This window comes from Varroa jacobsoni, unplaced genomic scaffold, assembly GCF_002532875.2.
Source record: "Varroa jacobsoni isolate VJ856 unplaced genomic scaffold, vjacob_1.0 scaffold_1147, whole genome shotgun sequence".
NCBI classification, from domain to species: Eukaryota; Metazoa; Arthropoda; class Arachnida; order Mesostigmata; family Varroidae; genus Varroa; species Varroa jacobsoni.
The window spans coordinates 397,592-425,557 of NW_019214049.1; the positions used below are offsets into that span (position 1 = coordinate 397,592).

At 44.5% G+C, this 27,966-nt stretch overlaps 1 protein-coding gene and 1 long non-coding RNA gene across 2 annotated transcripts in view; one reads left to right on the top strand and one right to left on the bottom strand.

Moving 5' to 3' along the window:
• The window catches only part of LOC111267110 (glutamate receptor 1), a 109,890-nt gene that overhangs the window by 79,652 nt on the left and 2,272 nt on the right, over nt 1-27,966 (bottom strand). The gene's annotated exons all lie outside the window — the stretch shown is intronic.
• LOC147752582 (uncharacterized) lies at nt 25,964-26,996 on the top strand. The gene is made up of 2 exons (XR_015313671.1): nt 25,964-26,321; nt 26,626-26,996. It is a non-coding gene; the product is annotated as an uncharacterized LOC147752582 (long non-coding RNA).

Here is a 27,966-nt window from a genome sequence, read left to right on the forward strand (position 1 = left end):
TATGACCCAACTTACAAGCCTTTGTTTAGAGGAGTACGGATATCCCACAAATCAGTTATTCAGATTTCGTCAATCATCAATTAATATTGACTACGCGATTTAGCGTGTAACGACCGACTTTGGCGTCGATAGTTGAAATCAGGCTGGATATCAGCACCACTGGGCATAGGCTATTTATTTGTAGAGAGCTTCGATGACTGCAATCTTGAACATAATGTCTCTCACAGATTGCGTTGCTTTTTTCCGGAACTTGGTCCAGGTGTGGATGCTTTTAGATTCTTCTCGACCTGCCTAGTTCTATAAAAACACAGCATCAATCAATCAATCCTATAAAAAAGAAACCCGGCCTGAGCATGCATCTTAAAAAAAGTCATATCTAGACTTTGGCGTTCTGAGTTCAGTATTTCGATGATGCTATAATAAGGCGAGAAGCATTAAACTGTCCATTCATGAAGCAAAATTTTGTTGCGGGAAAAACTACACGGAAGCATCGGGGCAATTTTATGGAGTATAACAATACATGGGATACCGGAATGATGCATGTAAAGGTCGAAGGGCGTGGACCTGTGGCACTAGGTCGAAATTTCCTGCATTGTTGTTTTGTACGAAAAAAAAAGGCTACATTGAAAGCTCGTTAAAACGAACATTGTTTAACCGCGAAAAGGATGTGCCTTCTCTAGATGGTTCAAACGTTTGTACCGAATAACACTATATAACTCATACTAACGTAAATTATTGCCACATAGATATTTATTGGCGGGTTGGATTATTAAGAAAAATCCCACATATCTTTTGCAGTTATATCATTGAGTGCGTACATTTAAATACCTTAAATTCTGAGCAAAGCTATATCCAAAGCAAGTCTCTTCCATATAGACCTATTGCGAACACATATCTCTGCTAATTAATTTTAAACAAACACTCTTCGTGCAACTCTCATTGGGGTTAGATTTAATAAGTCCTAGTCGTCCTATCTCAGGATAACGGGTTGTGTCTATTTCGTTGGGCGGGTGTATAGTAGATCTATATATTTAGACAATCCATATACTTAGATATGCGGCCAGTTCTACACGGTCAGGTGAAAGAGTAAGCGCGGATCAATCGACTGTCTTGTCGCTCTCTCTAGTCGCACTCGTTCTGACCCGTAGAGGACAGCTGGGCGTACAGGCTAATGCAGAGATAAAACAGAATCATCTAAAGCATTGCCCTATTCTACTGGCTGGAAACCCCTAACACTGAGAGCCTCATTGCGAGCTAAGGAAAATGAGCAACCATTGGCTCGTATGATCAATACCAGTCGATGAAGCGGACTGATAGAGACTGACAGCTTTCAGCTTTTTTTCTTCTAGTGTAAGAGCTCTCTTCTGCTGTGCAGACGGACTCCAAAAAAAGAGACAGGCATCTTTTCTTCTGTCCGACCTAACCTTTTACCTAAATTTCTCTTAGACTATTACGTTAGTTCTCTTCTAGGTAGTCAGTGTCCTTTTCCTTTTCACTGTGGCTCTCTCTCCTTTCCTTTGGCATCCACCCCCCACTCACTGACGCTGTGCTACGATTGCGACACCTGCGGACTACTTCTAACATCTATTGGGAACGGAAAACGGGTCACTCCCTCGTCGCACGAACTACATGGCAATGAGCAGTTGTGCTGCTAAGGCAGAACTACCGGCGAATCTCTACTGAGCACAGGCGACGCGTCGCGGCTGGTGGCATCACGTAGATTGTTACTGTTGCTGGTTTTTGGATCTGCTGTCTTTCCCGCCCAGTTCTACATACCATTTCTCTTTTGCTTTCGCCGACGCTCCTTCGGCGCTGTATAGCGATACGCTCGGTCCTTCTATAGAATAGCGTGTCGGTCACGGTGGCATATTCGGAAGCAGTTGCGTCACTGTTGCGGCAGCGCTATCTTTCGATGAAACGGGAAGAAATACGTGGGGTGGATAAAGAGATATCTAGCGGCTGTATGTGCGTGTAGCCGCACTCTTTGGGGACGGAAATGTCGAAGGGGGCGCGATACAGGTACAGTTGGAGAGTCGATCGCTTTTGGGCGTCGAAGAGCACACCGTGCTAGGGCAGTAAGGCTGGCTGTTCACCGGGCGTCTATTGTTGCATACATGGACACAATGACTATTCTCCTTCTGTTGCCGCTTTTGTATCTTGACAAGCTCCGCCAGGAATTATCTATCGCGTTATTCGGGCTCCGGTGCCTTCGGTGTTATAACGGCTTCTGCGCCTTTTTCTTCGCTAGTACGCTACACCTCGATTCTCCTTATAACCCAGAGATGCTGCTGAGGTTTGCTTCCAGGGATAGACCTACCGAATCGGCTAACTACCGATAGCATCAGAGCCTGCGGGAACGTATTATATGCCGTATCAAATAACGGTAATTATGTCTATCCTCTGAACCACTGTAACTAGGCAAGAAAGCTTGGTTTTATTTCGAAAATTGAAAAAGTATGTCTTTCATTATAGTCATTAGGTCACACCATGAAACCACAAAGTGGCCGCATCTATTTTATTGTTCGTAATGCGCGATGCTAATAACAGAAGAGGCCACGCGTACACACGCGTCTCCCAACCAAACGCGGTACAGAACAATCTGTTCCATTTTCGAATAGAATTCTACGTCGATAGTTGATCGGAAATAACCGTGATGAGTAGTGCTTTATAACCATCGAATGAGTAGTGTGGCAGGTAACGCCACGAGCAAATGTCTGCACGCGATTGAAAGCTAATGAGCTAGGTCGCTGTCGGTGATCTTTCAAACTTCTCTTCCAGTACACATATGTCGATATACGTAGTTATTGTCGAACCCAAATGAGGCCTTTTTTTCGATGATGCCCATTGTTACTGTTCACTATTGTCGTCTCCACCGCGGCTTTCGTCGCCGTCCTGCTGTCATCCGGTTGTCACCTTGCCTGTCAACGATGCTGGCGATCTTTGGCCTTAGTAAGTACACGTGTATCGGCTGACTAGTGAAGCCGACCAAGTAACTATCTGACGACATACCTTATATCGGAAAAACATGGAGCAGCGAGAGGCCCCGACTGGGCAAACGTCATTAACAGGCGACATTACTGATGGTTAGCGTGGTTCTCTTGTTAGCGAAACATAGTCTATTCACCACCTAATGAATATGAATGTCTTTAATTTTTAGTAAAGGAATCGTCGAGTCTCGTACGACTGCTACCAGCTGTTGTATGAGACTCGGCCAACCTGTCTCAACACGTGTTGTTGGTTGATTGTTCGTGTACGGCTAAAAATGACTGGCTGTGAACTACTATCATCGCCTTGCAAGATTACACATCCCCCATCGTAAAGGAACAATGAATGCTACGAAAACCGAGCGACGAGTTCCGCGCCTCGACAAAAGAGTATTGCTGTTGACTGACCCTCGAGATCGATTAGCTCCTGCTCCCGCTGCGTTGACTGTCGCCGGAAACCACCAACTCTATAAAGGCTGATCAGCAAAGTGGAGCGGCCTCATAGACTTTGTACAGGAAAATAATTTGAAAGCGGAACACTAGGTTCCTCTGGCCCTTTTAGCTATCATTGAGAAACAGCCCATCTGATTAGAGATTAGGCAAGGCAACAAAGTTAAGAAAAAGCAAATACAATTGAAACGACGACTGCACCTGAAACTTGCACTATGTAGCAGCTTATCAGCACATCGTGCGGCTGGGCTGCACCATAGCGGACGATGGCAAACAAGCTGGGTCTGTGACTAATTCTCCTATGTAAGGTTGGGAAGTTTCAACGGTAGCGAGGGGACCACTGCCCAGATAGCTCCATCAACGCTTCGCTAGGAGCTGTGGACTGATACAACTCGATGGATAGTTACGCATAGGTACGTTTTAGTTTGGCTCAAGGAGAGGGCTTCGAAAGAGCCAGCAGTGGTATGATGAAAAATCGGCGATGGAATCGTATTGCATATATATATATATATATATATATACGCGCGCCTTTGAAGACTGAAGCTCCCTTAGGGTCTCTCAGTGCACCACAGGGCTTCCCACGAGGGTGGTTTAGATGGAGAAAATGACCAATTCATTGATACCTTGTGGTAGTGCCCGTAGGATTCAGAAAGTCTTCCAACTAAGTAACCGAAGTCCGTTGTTTCAAATGGTCGCTGATTAAAAGCGCGCGTAAGGCGATTTGTAGAGGGTGGTGTTCGACACATCTGTGACCAAGTTAAGTCCTTTCAAAACTCCTACTGTTTCTTCTACTACCGCAATTGACTGTACCGCCTAAGCATGCAAGCGACGCAGCCATGTAGGAAGGAAGGCACTGATAGAAGTAGCTACGATCGACCAACTATAACTGCAGCTGGCACCCTTTTGAGCTAACTCCTATTGTAAATCACTTAGGGGTGATGAAGACATACTGCCATGTACCAACCCCCCTTACCTTAGAACTGAAACCTAACAGCGACACCAGAATTGGTGGCCAACGGTGTACTTAATACATATGTGCATACTCATGTATGGGCCAGCTTGTCAGGCAAGTTCTGCGCATCAAAGCTGCATGTGTAGATTCACTTAAGGCGCTTTGGAGTAGGTTGCTCGGAGAGCGTGAACTATTGGCAGGAAGCAACCGTGCTAGGATCAATCCAGATGCTGTTCGTATTGAAGAAGTAGCGGCTTGTATTAGTGAGTTTCACGGTACCCACTAACCTAATACAAATAGTTTTTGCTTGCCAATAATATGTAGCGAAACACATTTCGTATATGAAACCTCACACGACACTATACTTAATAGTACAATACTTGGTGACGAGGTAAACGAGAAGGAAACTGGTTTCAAGCCAATGTGTCTTGTCGATAGCAGTTTAGAGGTCGACATAGCAACCTAGAACTGTCGCTAGAAACGAAAAATGGCTGAGCCTGACCGCAGTTCAAATCAAGGATCAGTCTAAGTCAAGGATGGCTTTTTTACCGGAACCACCTTGAGCTTCCTCGAATTTGCCAAAGATTCCCCTGACCTTTAAAATAAAATAAAAACGATAATTCCCTTCATTAATTGACACGTAATAGCTGCAAAAGATTTCCCTCTTATCTGCAGTTTACTACAGCATTTATTTTATGTAGCGAAATTTGCCCCTTAGTAATTCGTTTGGAATGATTATCGTGTTTCGCTATTTACGGTTAGTAGCTGATACGTTAGTCGCTTGCCAAGACTTTCAGAAGGCAACAACAATATGTATTACGTCACACTCTATAGAAGCAATATTTCGTGCCCTGTTGGGCCGTCGCCGATGCGTTCCTTCGCGCTCACATTTTATCAGATCCTCCCTTGCCCCTTAAAATCCGTCTCAAGCCAAATGGTCGATAGCCACAATGCCTTTGCTCGACCAGCCCATTTGTTTACGGCAGTGGAGCAACCGAGCAGTCATGATGTCATGTAGCACGATTTTAGAGCGCAGAACGACGTTAGTAATCCAGGTCACCTATTGCTCAGCCGCACAGATTCGTTGACATGTGTAAAGCAATAGCAAGTCATGTAGTAATCATTCAACGTGAGACAACCTAATTGATCCAAATTATACTAATCGAGCCGATTGAAGTTACAGTCCCGTAGCAGGAGTGTTTGATTTATCTAAGCTGGGTCGCTAGCCATGCCAGGGTATACTTCTATTATTGAAAGGAAATCATTGCTAAGTGAAATTGTCGAGAAGCCTTATTTTAGAAAAATTGGTGGAAACAGTAAGAACGCTTTAGTACGTTATGAGAAATTTCATCGTCCTCAAAAGGTTCATCTGCCTTGGGCGAAGGTTAGCAGAACGATATATCTAGACATCGTGGAAACATCTAGACCTGAATCGAAGTTTTGAAATGTCATTTGAAGCTAATTACATGCATGCATCGCAAATAGGTCTATTGTAAAGTTGCTATAGAGAACACGTGTATACAATATTTCAAAACAGCTCTATCTACGCTCTCGTCATTTACTCGTTTGTTATTATAATAAGGAAGGCTTTCGCTATATCTGTTTTTGATGCATCATGTCCTTATATCTTCGAGTCAAATGATGCTCGTACTAAGGGCAAATTAAGTACAATGGTCAGCACATCATACGGTATTTTGCTATTGCCATTCGTTCGCATTCTTACCTATCCGATCCATGATTGATGTTATACATTAAGACCTTCGAGCCTTACATATGTACGCACCATTTTGGAGTTACAGCGGCGGACATAGCTTGCTGTTGTATAGACCTTATAGAGCTCTACAATTAAAAGCATCGTAAGCTCCCGATTCAAAACGATCTAGGAATAACATTTTGAGCCTGACGAAGCTAAATAATGAAGAGCTGCGAGCTGTGGTGGGAGTTGACCGATCTAAAAGCGCACGGATCTCGGCGTTCGATTTTGGTGTATGTAAAAAAAATACCATATTTCTTCATCTCGCTTAAACTACTAAGGTGGAACGAAATAAGAATAAATGGACGCCTCAGGAATCATAGAGACGCTCGCTTTCTTTTACGTTTACATTACAACAACGACCGACGCTTGTGCCGAACTCTAACTTACGATGAAGAACGGGTCCTCTACGGTAATCGTAGAGGGTCACACCAGTATATGAATGCAACTGGACCAGCAGGCCATCGCCCTAAAGCAAATATGCCGCTGAAAAACTCCGCACCAAGCATAGTGAACAAGGGTAACAACGCTACACTTCACACCGCAAGAGTCAGGGTGGCAAAAAACTCAGGACTTCATCCACCGCACTCGCCAGACGTCTATCTGACTAACTACTATTTTTTCAAAATCTTGACAAATATATAGTGGGGAAAGCATTCAAGTACCACATGTGATTTTTTTGAAGACCTTTTAAGATTTCATAGAACTTTGTAGCCAAGATTTTTACTGCGGCGGAATAAATCGGCTAGTATATAAAGCGAAAAAAGGTTATAGATGGTAATCGTACATATTTTGATGGAGAATGAAAAAAGTTTATTCTGTCACGTGTTATAATCGATGTCAGGATACGATTTTCTATTTAAAAAATTGTCATAATCTTTCTTACTTACTAGTTCGGAATTGAAGTGTAGTTGAATTTTGTCACACTCATCTAGCTACATACTTGGGTTTGCATCACACGGGACATATATCTGTCCCGGGTAAAAGGTGGACCATTAATTAACTGGTTGACAGCATTGCATATTACCATGAATTTGTCGAATAATTTAATATGAATCCTTTTTATAAATTTATATATTATGGATCAGTTTTCACTAGTACATATCGCAAGCAGCTCAATTAGATAATTATAGATCGAATGATGCTCATGATTTGAAGTATAAGGTCGAAAATATATAAATACTTATATATTTTTATGCATGAGCGCGTCGAGTGATAACTTGTAACAAACAACACCGTTTCTATTTGTATCCCCTTCGAGCCATTCGGATGTCAATAGTGCCCGCCGAGATAGAATAGACACGCTGAGATGTATGAGATAAGAAGTACGCTAAACTTATAGGCATTTTAGTATTTCCCTCGACTCTCTAGTTATGGTTCTATTTCATCTGACCTTAAGGCGTGAATTGCGAAACATGGGGGAACAGCATATCTTTGCTGGGAATATAGTGGATGGGTGCCAGTGTTTCTAGAGACGCTGTTAAAAGGACATAGTGTTACGATGCTCTCGAAGTTGTTGCTTGAAGGAATACCCGAGAAATAGAGGGACCAGTTCGTTATCAAGCAGAACCGATCTGGAAAACTGGATACTAACGTGGACGTTTTCAGTATTTTCCAAATGCTCCTTACGCGGAAGTATAGTAGCTACACCGGACTTAGCGACAGAAGCCGCCATCGTAATTCTAGAATATTTTCAGGTTGTTATAGATGAATACTATCTTAGTTTCTGTTGCGTAGAAAATCCTTAGTCCTTTTCTTTCCAACGCTCATGACTTTTGTCCAAAGAAATGGTTTGTTGAATTCATTTTGCTCAGATTTGAATAAGCATAAATCCGATCGCTTAATATCGCTATTGCTGGCATGGTAAACTATTGTATGCGGCTAGAGTTTCTCCGCCGTTACCGGCAAAGCGGGTTATTAGATAGTCTCTTAGTATTAAAAAGTGCTGTCGGAAAGATATTGACGATATCTAATTGAAAAAACGCCAAACGAATTAACGAATTATGGATGGAGCCCGCGCGGGGACCCGTTTTCGTTGTGTCTATGCCTAAAGCGATCAGAGAGTAAGCTTTAGGAAACACTTCAGTGGCCAGCAGAAAAAATTAAGGAACTAACCTAACTAGAGTCAATTGTATACGTCTATGTTTCTATTATATGCTGTTTGCGCCTGTGTATGTGAGTAGCCGATGCCACAGAATGGTGTTGACTTAAAGGGTGGATGTGAAATGGCGCTCTGATTGCACTGTTGATGAGTTACAAGCAGGTACGCAATACACGGGACGTTCGTCCTCGCACAGTCCGCCTTCTTTCCCTGATATAGGCCGTACAGTATCGTGAAAGTTCTCGTTGGCGTCAAGGAGGGGAGCTTTCCGATGTCCTTTGGTCGGTTCCCGTCATGTGTAATCATACCTAAGCAAATCGAACGGGTCAGTGGGCATTGTTTTTATTTCCACTAACAGTATCAACAACAGCAGCGGCAGATATAAACACAGCGCCCGGACAGTGCGGGGCTGAAGTGGCAAAACAGAGAAGTAATGGATTCCATGGCACTCCAACAAGTCGTACCGAAAATCTTTGATTCATGTGTGTATCTTCCTTAACTTCTTGCTTGTTCGATCAGGTGCTTGGGACAATTTGTAGTACAGATATGCCAATGAAGATGTCACGTTATAGTCCCTCCTGATCCTAAATAGTTGATACGCAGAGCTCGTTCCGAAAATGGGTACAACCGTAACGCATGACTAATTTCTTAATTCAGTTACGTGAAAGCGATACAAATTAACAAATTACGACCAAGTAATTTTTTCTCCACATATTTCCAGGATATGAGATATTTTTCTCTCTTTTTCCATGTCCTGTTTGCATACTGACTTGCAGTTCTCTAACGGTGTGAAGGGTGATTAAACAGTAATACGATGTTATCTATGCAGGTCGGTAGTAGCGTTCGAGTTCGTTTTCGCCGCATATAATAGAGGTTGCCAAGCAAAGCTTGCAATAACGTACTTGCCCACTCATATAGCCCTTGCCGCTTCATTCTTCAATATTCTGCTTGTTGTTGTATGGAATTATCATAGTGACCTAACGCAATGTAATAGAGGCTTAGTAATCCAATTCACATATAAGGTAATGGATAAAATGCATAATAAATAAAAATATTCTCACAGATTAAAGGTCCTAACAAAAGTTGCCCTGACACTATACTTCAAGCATTGATCAATCCACAGATGCCAGGCAATTTTATCATTTAAAGTGAAGGGAAATCAGCTGAAAATCAACTATCGACCTGTCGACAAGTAAAGAAGAATAGTTTAGGTTCCACTTACGTCAACAAGAAGTTAGAATCCTGTAAACATTGACGTGAACAGCGTTGATTTGTATCATCATTAAAATGAAGCCACGTTCTCCATGCCCTTAAAGTTGCATAACTAAATATAACTTTTTGTTTAATAAAACTGACAAAGCTGAATAAAAAAAATGGGAACGTTATGATGAATTAAATCAGTTAGTGAATCGAGTGAAAAAAAAATTGTAACAACGCTCGTAGACTTCGTAATCCGCATCAAAGGCTTGTGAGAAAATCGTCTATGACATCGTGTGATATCAAGCGAGTTGTGCCACGACAGGGCATATATATATATATCCTATAGTACTTGTGTATATGTATATTGCTGTCATGCAGAAGAACCAAGCGTAAGGAACTACGTAATTAAATCAGTCGACGCGGGTGAAGGGTTCTGCAATGGAGTGAAATACTACCAATAAGGAGAGCATTAAAAACGAAGTGGGTGTATCGGGGGGGTACGAAGCGACAACAGTAAGTAGAAGAAGAACAGAAGAGATCGCAGTATCTAAGAAGATAAGGTTTGTCGTTGTATCTGTGTGTTAGCACAGGGTCAGCGTTAAGTCTGTGGACAGTGATTTAAGAAAAGAGCACGAAAAGAGAGATAGCTTGGACGTTGCCCAATGGGAAAACCGAGATATTTGGGGTGTTAGCTAGGCAGAAAAAAGCGAAAAACAAGGATGAGCGGCAAGCGAACCAGGGGGCATAGGGAATGAGCAACCATTGGAGCGGGCTTAGCAGTCGAAGAAATAAAGTTATCAGGAAGTAAAGCAAGATACGAGAAACGAGAACGACTAGAGAGAACTAAGAAAGGAAGCGCAAAGCTTCATCTTGTTCTTACATCTTGATGCCGTTAGCTCATTTCAGTGCGAGCTTCAGTGCCGCTTGGATATAGAAAACTATGCAGTGACGTAGAAAAAGTGGCTGAAGCAATGAACAAAGAAGAGAATTTTCCCCGTAATCATCGTCTTTCAATGGCACATGGGTGTGTGTGTGTGTGTGTAGGAGCGCGAAAAAGTGGCCAGTACAGCGGCTAACGGCGATGTCAGTGATTACCACATCATAGACGGTAGTGGCTGTCAAGATGAAGGGGCACTGCCACAGGGACGAGCGTGTACTGTGATCTTATGCGAGATAGTGCATGAGAGAGAAGGCGGAAAACGAATACGGAAAGTCTTGACAAAGTCAGGGGGCGCGTGTGTAGCGTTTGAACAGTAGCAGAACCCTGTAACTCGAAAGCAATCCCTCTGTTCCGTTCCTTGGCTCAGTTGTCTTTCCCGTACCCCTTCGCCGATAGCAGGATAAGAGTTGGTTAAGAGGTTTTTCCCACCCTTGATTTTTTTCCGTTCGTGTGCCTCCTCGTTGCTGCTCTCACTGCTCTGTCTTCTCTTCTTTTTGCTTGGTCTCTCGACTTTACGATCATTTCCTTCGCAACTTGGCTGAATAAAAGCCCAAGGAAAGGGAGGGAGGTTCTAAGAAGACATCACACAACATCTCGTCTTTTCCGCGTGCACCAGCCTTGTGTTGACCAAAGCATCTGGTTCTACGAGGCCCGACTGCTACCAACCAAGCGGGCCTTGCCCCGCTGACTAGTTCGTTGTCCCGCTATCGGCACACAGCCTTCAGCATATGCAGAGCTGCTCAGCGGCTGTTGTCAACACCCGTAGCGGCAGCAGCGACGGCTAATTCTCAGCGAATATTAATTATTTAAACACTTAATAATACTTAATTCCACGAGTAATCCTAGCTGTAGGGTAGTGCGCATAGGCGATAAGGCTGGTGTTCGGTCCTACCTAGTGTCTAGCGCGGTCGACCTGTGTGACTGCCTTACTCAATGCTAAGCTAACTGCTCAACGAATACGACGGGAAAACTGTGTGGCGACGCAAGGGGATCGTTGTTAAGGGTTCACCGGAGAACCAGTCAGTTTCTCCTCAGTCGCCAAGCCCCCCTATATTCTTTTACGCGCTCCCATCCGCGGAGTTTCCCGCGCCCCAGTTTTCGTCCGTTTTCACTATTCAGTGAGCAGCGACTTCAGTTAACCGACGCCTGCGCTTGGCAGTGGATTCGCTGTGCTGCCGATCTCTTCGGCTGCAAGCGGCTTAAGTTGTCTCTGATCGGCGGCTCCCTTCCGCTCCGCCTATCACTGGGCAGCAGTGCTCCAGTAACCCAGCTCAAGCCAGCATATAACCGAGCGACCTTAAAGCATAGCTCAGCATCGCCTAGCTCAACTCGTCTTAGCCATACGCTGTGCACCACAGGGCGACACTACGTAACGATACACCAGTGCTTGTACTACTACTCGACAATGGTAGGCAATTACAAGGTGAGGACTTGCTTAGTCGCGAAGCGGCACCATACTGCGTCCAGCAACTTTACCACCAGATATTCGGTGTCCGCGAGTATGCTGCCACCATCCACTTTTCATCGTTTTCTTCCATATAGCGTGCATTAGGACCCACATATACTTTCCCTCGCACTGCAATCTCAACAATCAAATAATGTTAATGCGTTCCTTCGTTGTCGCCGCCAGGCAGCCGCATGTCCAGCCGTAGAGTAGAGCGAGGTAGCCCTTCCACTCTTTCTCGCTCGAAAACGCAGAGCAAATTGTTGATACGCCAACATTATCTCTACACCTACTGCACCTGAACGTGCTTTAAGAAGGGCCACGCTTAGCACGAGCGCGAACTGCTCCCGACCAACTTCTAAATCAACTCGTCGCATCTTGTCGAAATGGTGCTACTAGCAGCAGAGTGTATTTGACAAAACTGACACGAGCCTAAAGACACTGATAAAATTTGCGGATGAACCTGTCTCTCATGCACTGTAACATCGCCGATGTGACGTAACGGAGGTCGCATCTTCTTGAGTTAATAATAATAATAATATTCCGCTAATGGGAAAAATAGATGTTTGCAAGACTAGTACTACGGGCAAACACCCGACTTCTGTAGCTCTCACAGTAACCTTGTTGCCGGCTAGGGGCCATTCGAAGTCTGTTCGTGTTTTACGGTGGAGCGCCATGCTGCACTTGTCACACATTTCGAAGCATACTTATGCTATTGTCTGCACGATTCGTTGTTTTCGGTTCGGTTGCCACTTCCCCCTCTGGAAATCTGAAAATAAGCTACAAATATCTGAAAACATTCAGCCGCGTCTAAGTGCTTATCATCTTCTGCTACAACTTTCTAGCGTTTCATCTGTCGTCATCGCCGCCGCCATCGTTGTCGATCGGCGCTATCACTTGCTATCACGAACTACGTCTGTCTGCCTGCCTGCCTAACCCTCGCCTGTTGTGTCGTTCTTCGAGGTAGGGCTGGTAGTTGCTTCGAACTGGATACGTGGAGAGAAAGGGCGAAAGGCTGGACCCCACAAGCAGGGAGGAGGATGTGTCGCGAACGCACTGACGCTGCTGTCAGAAGTCGTTATCGCTACAGCTTCTTCCGATATTTTTCCCTGACATTTCCTCTTTCTCTTACGTTTTTTTATCTGTGAAGAGATGTGTATAGTCAACACAAGTCGGCTACCGGCGCCTCGTTTTTAGGCCGGTTCAGCCACTACTATCTGATCCTTAAAACTAATAGCCTGGATAGTCCGCTCGCCTGGATTGTCGCGTTGCCGGTCGCAAATCTTGTCATGGCACCGTTTTCAAAAAGTAGTGACAAAGCGATTGGAAAAGGTAGGACAGGGAGAAAGACGTTCCTAACAACACCCTCCTTGTTCCCTTCTGCTGTCTGCTTCATGATGCTTTAGGCTTTTCCTCTTTATCCATTGTGCTACAGCATTCGCGCAGGTGAACCTTCTTGTTCGAATCTGCGAATGTGCCTCTGTGCACTCCTTCGCTTTGTTCTCTCTGTCGCGACATGCCGATGATCGCCGCAACAATGTATTAGCCTTGTTCGATTCCACTCGAAGGGGGCGAAGCAGACGAAAAGATGCTAGCTAGGCCTGTACGTCTGACAGGTCTTCCCGCTATGGGCGACAGTGAGAGGAAGCGAACGACTACTGGCATCGATATTAGTGTCATACTGCCACAACTGTTCATATCAATGCTGTAAGCGCTACTGGTAGCGCTAGAAGCGGTCGGAGTAAGCGGTCCAAACTGAACTCAATGCACGTGCACGCTTCTCGAGGCCAAGGCATCCATTTATCATTATGTGTAGCTTAAAAGAACGAACCACACAGGCAGCTATTCTGAAATTAAAGCATACTATATTAAAATGTTCGAGGCTGGTTGATTGGCTTGGAGTTTTTCTCCAACGGACAGCACGAAACGGGAATGTCCAAACGATACCAATCACCGTTTGCGTCTTGCGCCTGCGGTAAGCGGCCGCAGGTTCTTTTTCTTCTATTCCAAGCATGGCCATTAAGTAAGGGGTATGAATCAGCTAGTTGAATGTTAGGGTGCAGTTAGTAGCGGCGGCGCTGTACTGCTGTCGTTTCATCCTGCTGAAGAGGTGATGCATGTACTGCGTAGCTGTTCCAGCCGTTTGAGGCGCCTGGTTGTGTGACTAACCAGCTGACATACTGTCTTATTCGATCCCCGTTCTCGTAAGGGCCGGTCAGTAGTGCCTGGAACGCGGAGTGTCACGCGGTCGCCGGCAATGAGTTTGCGAGCAGCGGGAGCCGGTGTCGAAGCCAAGACGAAACAAGCAGTTCGCCTATCTAAATGTCGAATATCTCGTAACGGATTGACGAAAGAAAGTGACATATAGTCGTTACTGAAATAGGTCCACAAGCTTCTGCTGCAGAGATTTTCCTAGCCAACACCGAAGTGAACCGCGTGCACCATCGCACTAACTTTAGCCGTCACAGTAAACGTAGAGGTAGCACTATATAATCGAATCGCTTTCTTTCTTCTTTGCTTTGTTTAATGTTCCGGTATTCATCTCCAGTGAAGGTCCAGCTAGACTCAAGAAATAGCCTTACGCAGCATTGACTCGATATAGTTGTTTGTTCGTTAGTACCTGTAGCAACCGAAGAACAAGAATAGATTCGACTAATCCGACAAAGATGACAACATGAGCCTAACAACAGACGACGCAGCCAACGACTTTCACGGACCGATTCGGTGGCGGCTAGCTGATCGAGATGCGATTAGAAAAATCAGATCGATTACAATGCTCCGGCATTCCTGGACAAATCATCGAGTCTGGGAACATTGGGGAATCAGTTATTGGAGACATGCTCACAAATGACATCCCAAGAACCTGCAATCGAGATCCGATGCGCAGAAACTGGAGCATGTCGCAACCACAGCGGCAGATCGGTGAGTGGACACCAGATGAAGAATAGTGATAGGACTCCAAGCAAGGATCAGGCAGTCGATCAGAGAAAAACGAAAAGGATCTTGCTGGCAAGTATTACGAATGACTGGGTTGCTCTTCGCTGCACCTGAACGCCGGACAAGGAGTTAGTTATGTGGCCGAATGTTGATTCTGTCAGACAGCCCAATCTGTGGGTAGGTATGTATCTATTCGATGTTTGTTCGTTGTATAATTAGAATACGAAATTTATTAGGCCTTCACTCGTGCACTAGTAGCCATCACCCGTACTAACCTTAGCATTAAACGAATTTAAAGCGGCAGAATAGAAATGTCGGAGCACATCAACGAGCAACTTTAGCCAACGTATTACATCGTTGTTAAATAGCCGAAAACGTCAGGTGCTAAACGGGCCATGGCTGTCATAGCGGTGCACTTAGACAGAGATTGGGCCTAAGCTAAACATGTCAATAAAATCGCAGTAACGATGGCCTTCCCCGAACCCCGTAGAACGCAGTACGCAGGGCAGTGTCAGTACAAGCGCTAGCCAAAAGGCTAGCTACACTTAGTTTTAAACTGTTCGTTTAATAATGTTGTCTTTTAGGCCAAGACACCTTTGTTAAAGACGGTGTCCTGCTGCAGGCCCAACAAAGAGCAATGAACATAAATTTTAATCACGCTCTGAGGCTTGAATAACGACGGTCTGCAGAAGTATCGGACTAGAAATAGATGCGAATGATTGACTCGAACGTTAGCCCTGTGAAAATATGACCACTACGGTTCTGTTAACCGGGTTTGACTCGGTACCACAATCTTATCAACCTTACACAATAATATCTCAAAAATTTATTCAATAGCGCACCAGCAAAAAGGTACTTGCTAGCCACGTCCATCCAGTACCCATATCACACCAACATCCTGTACCTAATACGCGTTCAGGTGAGTTCGAAATGATCTCATACGAATGACTAGTCGTAAACTAGCCACAATTTGGAGCCTAAACGATAATGGAATGGTAGGAAGGATGCCAGTGCAATTCTACATGACTACTTCGAAAATACGGGCCCAGTTCTAGGGCCATATATCGTATAGCAGTAGCACGGATACGTTGCGTTGTTCGTGTACAACCATCTATTTCAGGCGTTTAGTCATTTCAGTTAAGCATATCATTTAGCCCTTCACATAAATGATATCCTAAACGTCGTGCTTCAGCTCTTGTCACTAGCTAGACCAACCAGCTAGAACCAACTAAAAACGCGCACCAACTACGCTTGCAGTAGCCAAAGAACCCTTTACGCCTCGCAAACTTCTATACCCTGCCGAAAATCACAAATAATGTGCCATCGCCCGACTATACGACACAATAGACTCCCAGACATACACACATATGCACACGCTATATACACTCAAATATAGCAAGTACCCATGCAGAATCTGGACAGTAAAAACTTCAAGCAAAAACAACAGTGTGTCGTATTGTGACTAAAAGCAGGTCGACTGAGAAGTAGGAAAGGAACAGACAAAGCAGGGGTGTGCCGACTAGCTCATATGAATGCAGTACAATAGCACTACGTGTATCAAGTAGGTGGTATTACAAGACGTGAGAATCTAATATTGCGTAGCGTTAGCGCTAAACCTTAATAAGGACAAAGTTGGAACGTCATAATCGGTTACGCATGTTTGTAAGGACAAATACACATTGTAGAGTATGATTGCTTTCTTGTCTCAAGGTTATCCCTCGGAGTCTGCCAGTAATTAATTAATCATAAATTAGTTATACTAACCGTAGATTGGAGCGAGCAAGACGCAGCCAGTGGCCAGCTATAGACTCGATACTGGGTCGGGTCCACCTAACAATCGTAGCTAGACTGATTGCAGTTGACAAATGGAGCATTCTGGTTCCGGTGGATAATTCGGTCCTGTCGGCGCGTGCCAAGACAGGCAGTGCTATTGCCAGGTGCGTGAACAAATAGAAAAAAGGTTTGAAGCTGTCACTGAGGCCGGCTTAAAAATGACGAAAGGCCGAGGTAAGTTGTGGCAGGTTGAAAAATAACCCCTGGTTCACCTATTATCCGGGTTCTAATCGACTACCAGCATTGCCTGCCGGTGTCGATATCACCTTTTCTATTACTTCGTCCTACCGACATTCTGCTGATCTTCACATCGGAAATAAAGTAACGAAGATGGTTTACCTAAGGCGCAAAAGTTGGTTCCCCACTAAAATTTGGCGAACATCTAGGAGGAAGCTCACTTTACGTTTTAGGTACTAGCAGGCAACTCAAGCGATGTCTGTGTCATATATGTCCAACAAGGCTTGAAGATGCGCTTGTAATGTGATGATTGGACCTTGTCATAATAGAGTGCCATTTCGCTTATAAGGTGTTACTTAGGCGTTTCTTTTTCTATCCGTGTTCTTTCTTTATCTCTCTGCGACTTAGTTCAGCCAGTGCCCACTTCAACCGAGAAGCTAGTTAACACATTAATCACAGTGCAACAGTGCAAGATAGTCTACCCCATTGAACACATATTTCAACGCGCCTATATATATATATATATATATTCATGTCTGTCGGTCCAAATGGCAATTGCACTAAGTGGAAACCAATTTACGGAGATTTCTGTCGTCGAGACCAATGATAAGTCCTATGTACTTGTGATTGCATACGCAACCATATATATGCGTCTTGGAGAAAAACCGCACAACATGGTGTAATGGGATGGCAGGTCTATATTCTTCGACAAGATTAGAACATTTATGGTTGAACGAATAATAGCGACTGACTTGCATACCATATCCATAGACTAACAAAGAAAAACTAAGAAAAACAACTGCAAAGCCCCTGGTGTATACTAGTAGTGTATTTATTATTATATGGCCGGTCCATCGGCTATCAGACCCAAGCTCAGTTGATATGTGTAGCCAGAGAGTCGGCATTTGGGAGCCCTGGGCGACATACGGGTGTGGATCTATCAACTAAACCCATCCAACCGTGGGGGCAGGCAGGCAGGCGAGAGTGCTACTGTCGTTGCCGTTGCTGATGTGGAATTGAAATTTAGCCAACCATGATGTAGCTAAGGCTTTGTCTTTTTGTAGCTCTTCTTCGGTGTGATGGTAGCCAGCCACAGTCTAGCGCGGCAAGGAGGACCAGGACAAGCATTACACGACCAACGTAGTGACTGACCGCGCCGCAAGGCCAATACAGAGATAGAATAGAAATAAAAGGAGGGTGAAAAAACAGCCAAGAAGAACCGGATATATTCGGTGATCAGCAGTAGCCGGGTTCCTATCTTGAGCCATTCAGTTCTAACGAATGCATTACCGGGCGCGATGCGGACGATAGGGGCAATGGATTGGCGGAAAAAGGCACTGGGGGCTTCTATAAGAAAGAATCCATTGCAAGGCTCATGCACACGCCCACACACCAAATTATTTAGCTCAGATAGTCCAGTATCTTAATTCTAACTTCCTGTACACAGAGTCGCACATTTGTCGCATGTTTCTCAACTAGCACCAGCATTAAAACATTCATTGTTAGCTGAGCCGGATAGCTGAGATGCTAATGGTGCAAACACCCGATTTGTCTACCTAAGAGTATTTTTGGTTAAAATTCGTAGTCTAAAGCACCGGCATTGTCAACGTGCTTTGCATGCTACACGCATAGGTCCGATTGAAATAGGACAAAGCTAAGAATATTAATTTGGGAATTTACATGAAATTGATATTTCTCTATTGTAGTCCAAAATACAAGTAGTTTAACTTCCTATTTATACGGCACTGCAAGCAATGGACGGAAATGAGTCTACGAATTGGCGATTGCCTCCCGCTTTAGTGTTCAAACAAAAGGTCTAAGTTAACCAGACAAGCAGTACGTTCCAACTGCCCACTATATTTGTAGTATTCTGGAAGGTGTAAACGAAGGGAAGCGAGAAGGAAAATCAACACTATCATCAGCCCTAATAAGGGACCATGTCAATAACAGCTAAGCCGCTTCTAGACCCAATGACGGCCAGTGTGGACTACTACTAGTCGTAACAGTAGAAGTAAAAGCGACAGATAAAAATGATTAATTGCGAGCGTAAGAATTGGCCTAGCAAATCTCGTTGACTTGGGCTTGGTTCGCAGCAGTAGCAGCGGGAGTAGATAACCGAGAGATATATACCGGTCGCAAAAGAAGACTACAGAACTTGGGAATGAAGGTTCGCAGTTTGCTTCTTCTTGTACATCGACCTACTTTGCGACAGTGCTCAGACCCGAAATACCGACAAAATGCTTCAACTGTCCTACCAGAGAGTCCTAGATTTGGCGTGGCTGGTTGCCAGGTTAATTCGGATTGCTCGCAGTTTTGCAACCCACTGTTGACGCCAACGGATGTCAGGATAGAACAGGACCGGCCGCACATGAACACGCCCCCAGATGATCCTGACTGGCTGCTTGGCAGGGAGGCGTTTCTTGGTAAAAGGAAAGCAACAGTGAGCCGTCGCTCCATCTTCCTCTCTTTGGCTGGCTAATGGTGCGACAGGAAAGAAGTTGCGATCCTTTAATACAACTACTGTTGTAGCGGCTGCTATTGACGCCCAACGTGTCGACGCCGCCAACGGTCATTAATGGCTTTTCCATGCTCCATGTTTACATGCTTGTAAAGCGGCGCTTCCCGACCAGACGGTCTACTCCTACAGTCACCAGCCACCTGCGACCGTCCGACCGAGCAGGAACTAAGGGGTACTGAATCGACAATCTAATAATCAACCTCTGTTGCCGTCATGGCTGGGGCACGCTTTCAACACGAAGCTAACGTACACAACGAATGGTTAACTCAGCTCGCACAACCGTCGGAAAGACCTAGACACGTCGTGTAGTATACCACAACGAAGCACAAACATTCAGTCTCAGTGTTAAGTACAGGTCAATATTCGCGTGGCGACGATGACGGTGGCCGTTAAAGATCAGAGCGGGAGTCGAGCTGATAACGGTGATGCTGCTAGTACTAGGATAGCTAAAGCGCGTGGAGCACGAACGGAGGCCTTTATTTGATGTTTGTATGCACCTACAGGGCTGAACCGTAAGAAAAGAGAAACCGCGGTGTTTATGCGCAATCTGCCATCGTAGGTCGCACAAAGAAGCCCTGTCTACCAGGTGGAAAACCTTGGAGTAGTCCTCTGGCCCCTGATGTACGCGTTCCTGTTATGCATCTGCGCTCTATATAGCTGAGCGTTGCTATAAGCGTATGAAAGCTCCGTAGAGAGCATAGCGACACGTGGCTATTAGTAGCGCAGATTTACGTAATCATTAAACCTTATATGAGGCCGAGGTAAGGTCGGGGGGGAGCACTGGTTGCGCGTCAATACTCCACCTCGAGTAGAACCATGCAGAGGCACACCGTGTAACGGAAGTTGCCAAGAAGAATAACGTTCACATGCCAGCGAATCCGTGGAGGAAAACAGCGTACACTAAAGGTAACGACTGTGCCGGAACCTCAGAACAAAAAATAGCGGATGGAACTTTGGTAGGACGCTATACTAACGTTACGAAGAAAGAAACTAAGGGCGCGAGAGCGGCAGAAGTTTGCTCATGACCCAGGGAAATCGAAGGGCAATGTCCTTCTGATTGAAATTGCTATCGAAACCGCATGCGTACATCGAATACATAAAAAAAATATAAATCTCAGATACGTTACTTCTTAGTTGCGACATTGAAGGCTGAGTGTATCGCTCATTATTTCCGCATACGTTGAATTTTCTATGCTAAAAAAATAAGCAAATTGACCTCAATTTTACATAGAAGAGTACATTACAATGTTAAACAATAAATACAAAACAATAAAAAAACCAATTAATTCTATTTACAATGTAAACATCGAGCATAAAATTCGAATATTCTATACCTACATATCAATATCTATTGCACTATAAAACGATTTATAAAGCCAGAACGAATTATGCGTAATCACCTGCTGCACACACCAGTACCGTTTATGCTGACTTCTCTATTTAAGCGCACACACCACTAACCTTAGATACATAAAAACATCCGAATAATATTACTCGTTATGATACTAGTCGTAAAGACGACCACAATTCTTGCTGCTGACAGATGTTTTTGTTTATTCTGAAAAAAATATCAAAGCTATTTCAAGTTGTCAAACACAGAATGAAAAAGACAGTCAAATAAATTATCGCTAACAAATAGTGATGGATGTGTAATAGTATGTGCCAGGTGTACCAGCGGGACCCTGCTCTTAGTCACCGATGTAACTTTCGAAAAGACTTCCGAAGTTTTTTTGAAGCAGTGAGTGGTCGTTCTGTGAGAGACTTTATAAAGATATAAGTTCTTCCTATGGAAAGATAGCTTCTCCGGGGAGATCTTAACGCCCACTTACGAGTTATGAGAAAAAAAACTGATAGCTTCAAGTCACTTTGCTGACAGGAGACATGTGGAGCCGCACGTCCCCGGTCTACAGACACGTTTGAAAGTCCGCCTCATTTATCGGTTTAAACAGGACGTAACATAGACACGAGGCATAGAACATCGGTATGTGCAACCCTATTTTGGCTTCATTCGATACGGGCCAACAGCGTGTATTTAATAAAATCTACAACTAAGAATATCCGTATACAAGTGCTTTTTTACCAGTGTCGCACCGAGTGTTGGTCCAGCTTTGGGTGAAGTTGAGAAATCGTTGAAAAAGCATACTTATAAAAAGGGAAAAGAATCGGCCTTCGTACTCTAGAGAAGTCCCTTGTCGTGGCTGATTCTTCCACGATTACTAGCGGGCCTAGCTCTGCAGTAGGACTCAAGCATGCTTTGTATATTCGCCGTTGAGCAGTACAACTGCCCGATAGTAATATATTATACTGCCAAAGGGAAAAGGCGGAAAGTCTTATTGGAAAAAGTCTCCGGACAGAAAACACCTTGGCCCCAGCGAGGAAAAGGATTACGACTTCGATTCTTCTGCCATTGGTTACTACCTTTCTGTACTACTGCTGGAAGGCCACGACTGTAAGATCAACCCTGAGGACAGTATATACATATACTGTTAATAATAATAGATGTTTGCTTATATACAAGTGTCTTCGTAAATAGCGTCACTTGAATCAAAATTTCGTCGAAATTTAGACGTTACTATTATTATAAGTATCAGTGGCGTCTCAAAGTCGTTTTCGTGGATTAGAGAAGACAACGTTGCTTTCAACAAAATCCTCGTTGTGCCGTTTGTCTATTTGTTCCGATTTTCAGTGGTGACGTTGGTTGTCGCGCATCCCAGAAACACCCGCAATTATGATTCCTTGGCAATAAATGTTAGCTGAATCGTCAAAGGCAAGCAACAAGCGTACTAGAGACTCTTCCGGTTTTTTCCCTGCCTAAATTTCTCACACATGAATGAAGTGAAACCGTTTTTTGCCAGTAAGAGAGCGCGCCAATAGGACGAAGGATGCACAAGTCAGCGCTAGCAGAGCGAATCTTAATCATGGCTAGTCTTGGCGAAATCAGGACATTGCAATATTTAACAAAAGGCAGCAGACGTAGTCCCGAAAAAGGTCGAGTGCTTTTCTCATATCTATCATATTGGTGCCTATGACAAAATGAAATACGTGCGATGAAATTTATTTGTTTGATGTGATTTAGATAGCTTACTTGTATAGTCACAAAAATAAAAGAAATTAACATACCCTTTCGAGTCGCTTTGCGACCGATTGATATAGCTTTTTTCTCTTTTATTGAAGCTTCTTACTATTGATGACAAATGTTGTGTAGAGGCTTCTCCTCGTACTATCGCCATAATTCATTTATCTTAAACTCGACACTTCAGATAAAGACAAAGTTCCCGCGGCGCACTAACTCAATACGCTACTCCATGTACCTAACCGTCACTCGTCAAACGTTTGGCGTGCAGCAGATGCAGGCTGTGAAAGATTCCGCGTGGGAAACGGATACCGTTGCCTCTCACTGCATGCAATAGAGCTTCGGCCTCCATTGGATTGCCAGGTTACATAACGTTCCACCTACACTAAAGACAGTAGTCGTAGGCGCATTGTAGGTAGCAGCAGTGGCGAACTGCTTGTGAATCAGCCGGCGGTTTCGCAATGTAGCTCAACTCGAAGTAACTTTTGCACACGCATAGGAAAAAGATGCGTATGGTAAAGAGCCGAGCGTTGAGTTGGGTTCCGACGTCAGGCCTCCGCTCTTCTGATCTCATGCTTTGTCCCTTCGACACAGCCCCTGTTTGTTGGCTCGTACTACTACGTTTCTTTCTTCCATAGTCATCTTCCAGCGTGTGCGTATCCCGTTCGTCAGCGCGAACGAGAATGCAAAGCGCCTGGCAGCATTTACATGAAGAGCCCAAAAGACCTCTTAACGTAAAAGGAAGACGCCGCCTGTGCGCCCCTCCGTTTCTTTGGACGCCCAACAGATCGCCGTGTGCCATAGCCCGAGCCCGTGTTCCGGTGACTGGTGGTGCTGTAGCAGCTTCTGACATCGCCATATACGCTTACAGTGCGCCTTCCCATTTCCCTTTCTCTTTCTCTTGTCATTTTCCTTTTTCCACCCATTTTCTCGCGCATGACGAAAGAAGAAATGCTCACCCACACGCATATACAGCTCTCTAAGATCCCTTCAACGTTTCCACCAACCGCCGAGAACCGCTCATTCGATCGCTCAGTGATCCGCACAAAAATACCAGGGCTACAATTCCCCCTAATGCTTTTCGTATTCAGCGTATCCTTGCCCGGCAAGAGGTTTGCAGGCCTCCCTAAAGTTCCGGCAAAGCAGTCGGTAGCTGCAGGTCTGCAGTGAGAAACCGCTCGTCCCTTTGTTTTATTTCGTGCAGAAGTATTGTTGCTCGATAACCTAGGGTGGTAGCGGAGCCTACTACCTCTGCTCGCAATTCTACTACCGCTATCAACTGTCACGTATATTGCTAATGCAAAATCATATTATTCAACATGAAATGCGCGCAGCCATTGAGTGTTTTGCAACGTTGCAAGCGATGGCTAATTTTTAAAACTCATAGATACGGTGGAAAGTTCACTTGTGCTGTTATCGGATTACGTTCATTCACCTGCCGGCACCGCATACAAAGACCGTGGCGTTCGTTGTACATGGCGCTAGCAGTGCCTGTAACAGCTGCATTAAGCCTGTACATATTGCCTTGCAACTGTATATATATATATATATATATTAGCGTAACAAACAGGGAGACGCAAACGCCAAGTAAGTCAGTTCAGATCATCTTCTCTTTCCAGGACGTCGCAGTGTCATAGAATAGGAGCAGTCGTAGCGCCAACCGCTGCAGGGGGAGCAACAAAGACGCTAGCATTTTCAGCGTTAGCAGGAGGTAGACGTGGGATAAGAAACGTATTCGTAGACACCGTTGCGATAGTAGAGGAAAAGTACGGGTGGATGACGATGGCGGCGACGACAACGGTGCAGTACTGATGTCGTGCCAACCAGCAGTTGTCGACGCTTTAGTGCCACCGCCTCGTAGAAGAGAAGGTGAGACTGCAGCTGCAGGCAAACGAATCGTAACGCAGTGTGTGTTTTGTGGAGACACATTCTGATATATACCGAGCCCTTTATACAAGTTTGTTCTTGTTGTATTAAGTGGTTGAAGTACAGCCGTCGCGTAACATACAGACGCTAGAGTAATAATAATAATTTTGCTGCTGCTGTTACTAGTCGACTCCCCACGAGCAGCGCTGCTACAGCATCCGCTGCTTACAGCGACACTGTATTCAGGTCTGGTGTGCGGGATGACTGCGGCGATGTTGGCCCTGAGCATAGATATCGGCCTGTCCATCTGCCGTACGTCTGTCTTTTACATTCGCTCGCTGTTGCCCTAACTCGTCCAGTCGGTTTTTCTATGCGCCAGAACTCTCGCTGACTTTGACATGAAGGTGAATCGTGGCCGAGAAGTGTCAGTGCAACGTCGCAGAACAGCGTCTGAGAAGGATCGAATCTTGAAGAGTCGTAGTTAGAGAGCTAGTTTCGAGCTTTATGTATTCTATTCTCCTACCGCCTGCGCGTCGCTGCCGCTGCTCCTCATCGTTCATCTATTTTGTTTGCTTCTAGCCGCCATTTGCTAGGTAGCAAAATACTAGCAGCAATGATAGTGGCATGACGGCCGATGGTGCGCTGGGGGCAGTCAACGTGCGAAGGCGCGCTGGAACAGTAAGGTCGAGCTTATGCTGCATCGCCAGCCAGGGCGATCTACTAACACACGCCGGTAGAAAGCTTTCGCTAGGCCACAATGACCTTTTTGCCCACTCTCATCGCTACCATGATGACTGCGTCTGCCTTCGCAGTCGTTCGTACCACGTTCCCGCCCAAACCCCTGTTTAGCTGCTTTCTTTTTTCGGCTTCGGTGGGATAGCCGTTCTTGCTACTATGGCTACTGCTGCTGCTACCACCGCTAAAAACAGCTGAGTGAAGAGCGCAGACCTAAGCAGGCAGGGAGCTGGAGGAGAACAAAACAGCGGTACAACGACGACAAGCGCCGATGGTGAATGCGACGCGATACAAACTTGAAACCCCCTCCCCCCCCACGTCCTAACCCTCCGCCAGCTACCGAGTCACCGGCGGTGCCATTGCCCTCGTCGCTGTTAGCATACACTGCTTCTGCTGAGTTGTTCTGTCTACGAAGCAGAACCGTTATTTGCGTCGGCCTCTACTGGTTTTTCCAGCACAGTCGGTTCTGCAGCCAATGGCGAAGCTTTATGGGCGCGGATACAGCAGCTAGCTTCCTCATGAATTGTGTAATGAAGATTCATGAAGAGTCGGTTGCAGCAACAGTAGTAGAAACTGCCGGGGCCACGGGAGCGCGTGACGGGAAGAGCAAAAGCGAAACGCAAAGCGACGGGAGTGGGATGAAGAAGGCTGGAAAGAATGGAGCCTTTAGTGGGCTTGGTGGCCGACAAATAATGGTTACAAAGCTTTTTGTAAAGGATCTTGTTATTACTGATCTGAAAAGTGACGCCAGACGAATTTCCAAGTGTCGATAGTTTGACTTCGAAAGATAAACTTCAAACGCGCAAACATTTTGAATCATGTCTCTGATGAAATCGTACATGTCTTTGCGCCACAACTGCTTTTCTATAACGACTGTCATCATGTAATTCTGGTAATAAGCAGCATAGTATACTGCACTAAATGACTCTACGACACGTTGAAGCACATACATATTTATAGCAATGCAACAATCAATTAGCTATCAAATATCAGAGTAATCCCAGGGGACGATGTTATCGCCTACGCGGCTGATGAAACGAACCTCAGACGATTAGGGCTAGTGGTCGTCATAATTCAGAGATTGAGAATTCAGAACGAAAACGATGTTGATAGTTGACGGATAGTCATGAGGCTGGACGCAAAAGGAAACGTCACAAAAACAAGTGTTAGAGGTAGCAAAGCGATGGGAAAATCAAACGTTTTCCAAACAAGACTAAGAATTCCCTAAGCAAAAAATCTTCGAACGCCGTGGATTGTTCGATTCTATAGCTGAATCGACGTGACAAATTAGCGGGCTGATGCTGTGCCCTTTAAGAGCCAAGAAGAAGTTTTGCAGAACGATCATGGCCAAAAAAAAGGTAAGACTTCGCGTCGAAGGTGAAGATGAGTTCATTCAAAAATACTCAACTCTTACTCAACTAAATCAAAAACAATGAGAACTCGTTGATATATTAAAGCAGGTTTTTTTCTTTTTCCACTAGCTTTGGCTGATGGCCAAAGCTATTACCGCTAAGTCATTGCGTCTGACTCTTGCACTCGGTGTTATCCAGTAGCGATCGTCAGTAAAATAATGTTGTCGCATACTCGAAATAAGCGTGTAACCGAAAGCGATGTCACTTTACCTATAGTCGTACACTTCTAATTATACCTTTTTTTTAAAAGCATCCATCGGCTCGACGTCGACTTCAGTACTCGGCCTAAGCAACGCTTTCGAAGACCATTACATCTATTTACCAAGAGGAATTTTTGAGAAACCTAACAAAGGTAAAATGTTACCCATGATTGACCTTACCAGAGCATGGTTCCAACTAAAAGCGGTAACAAGTGGCCAACATTTGTTACTGTCAATATATATAAATATAAACAGACCTCCTTCGTATACGACAGCTTTTAGAAGAGGCACAAGATTATTTCTTCGGGATTTGACTCGAAAGGTATGTGTGGTCTTCAAAACCGAAATTCAATTCCATAAACAATCAATTTCGAGTTGAAGTAGGCATCTACAGAGGAATAAATTTGCATTAAACGAAAAACATCCCTCACAGTATATCAATCAGAGATACGTACGCTACTTTGAAATATTGCATACTATAGCCTCATAGGAGCCGTTATCGATGCTGTGTGTGCTGCCCAAAACGCCCAACTTATACCAATCATATATGAACGAAATCTAAAAGGCAACTACTAAAGGAGAGTTTTATAGGCAAACAAAAAAAATACACCACAACTATATGGCGATAACTTACCAAACTGGTTTACTGCGATTCTCCTACTATTTGCATAAACCATTTTCCACTAGTTCAAGATTATATATCATATTTTTATTTATATATATATATATGGACAGATGCTGCTGAAGGTAACGACACAACGTCTTGATGCCGCATCTGGATATGGGTAACCGGCTGCCATAACATAAACTCTAAATACGATTCTGGTATCATTGTTTCGTGTAATTAAAGGTTTGCCCCTAATTCACAATTCCGTCGAATGACATAACCGTCGTTCCGGAAGAAACGCAGCAAGATTCAAGGCTTGTTATGACAAATCTGAATGGTGACACCGAGTCCCGAACTTGTACTCCTGCAACACTAAAATACCCGACCTGTCAAACTGCCATTGGGACACACCCAAAACAACCCACAGTCGATTTATGTTACAAAAACGTTAATCGTTTTGTCTTTAAGGGTGGAACGTCGTGTAGGCATATACAATTCCTCGAGGATTTCTGTCTAAAATATGGGCAGGACATCTATACCTTTAATATGCCCCCTTTTCCCTTTGGAGATATCGTTGATTCCATCTATATTATAGTAACCAATTTTAGCAAAATATCTTTCTTATTTTAATGTTACGTTTTCTTCGTGTGGGGTCAGTTGTTCGTTACATTGACTACTACCAGCTTTTTCCATTTCGGCTGCGTTATTGTTGACGAGTATACGATACACTAAGAAGGCGGGAGTACGTTTGCTGTATCATATCTGCGCTTGAATTAGCTATATA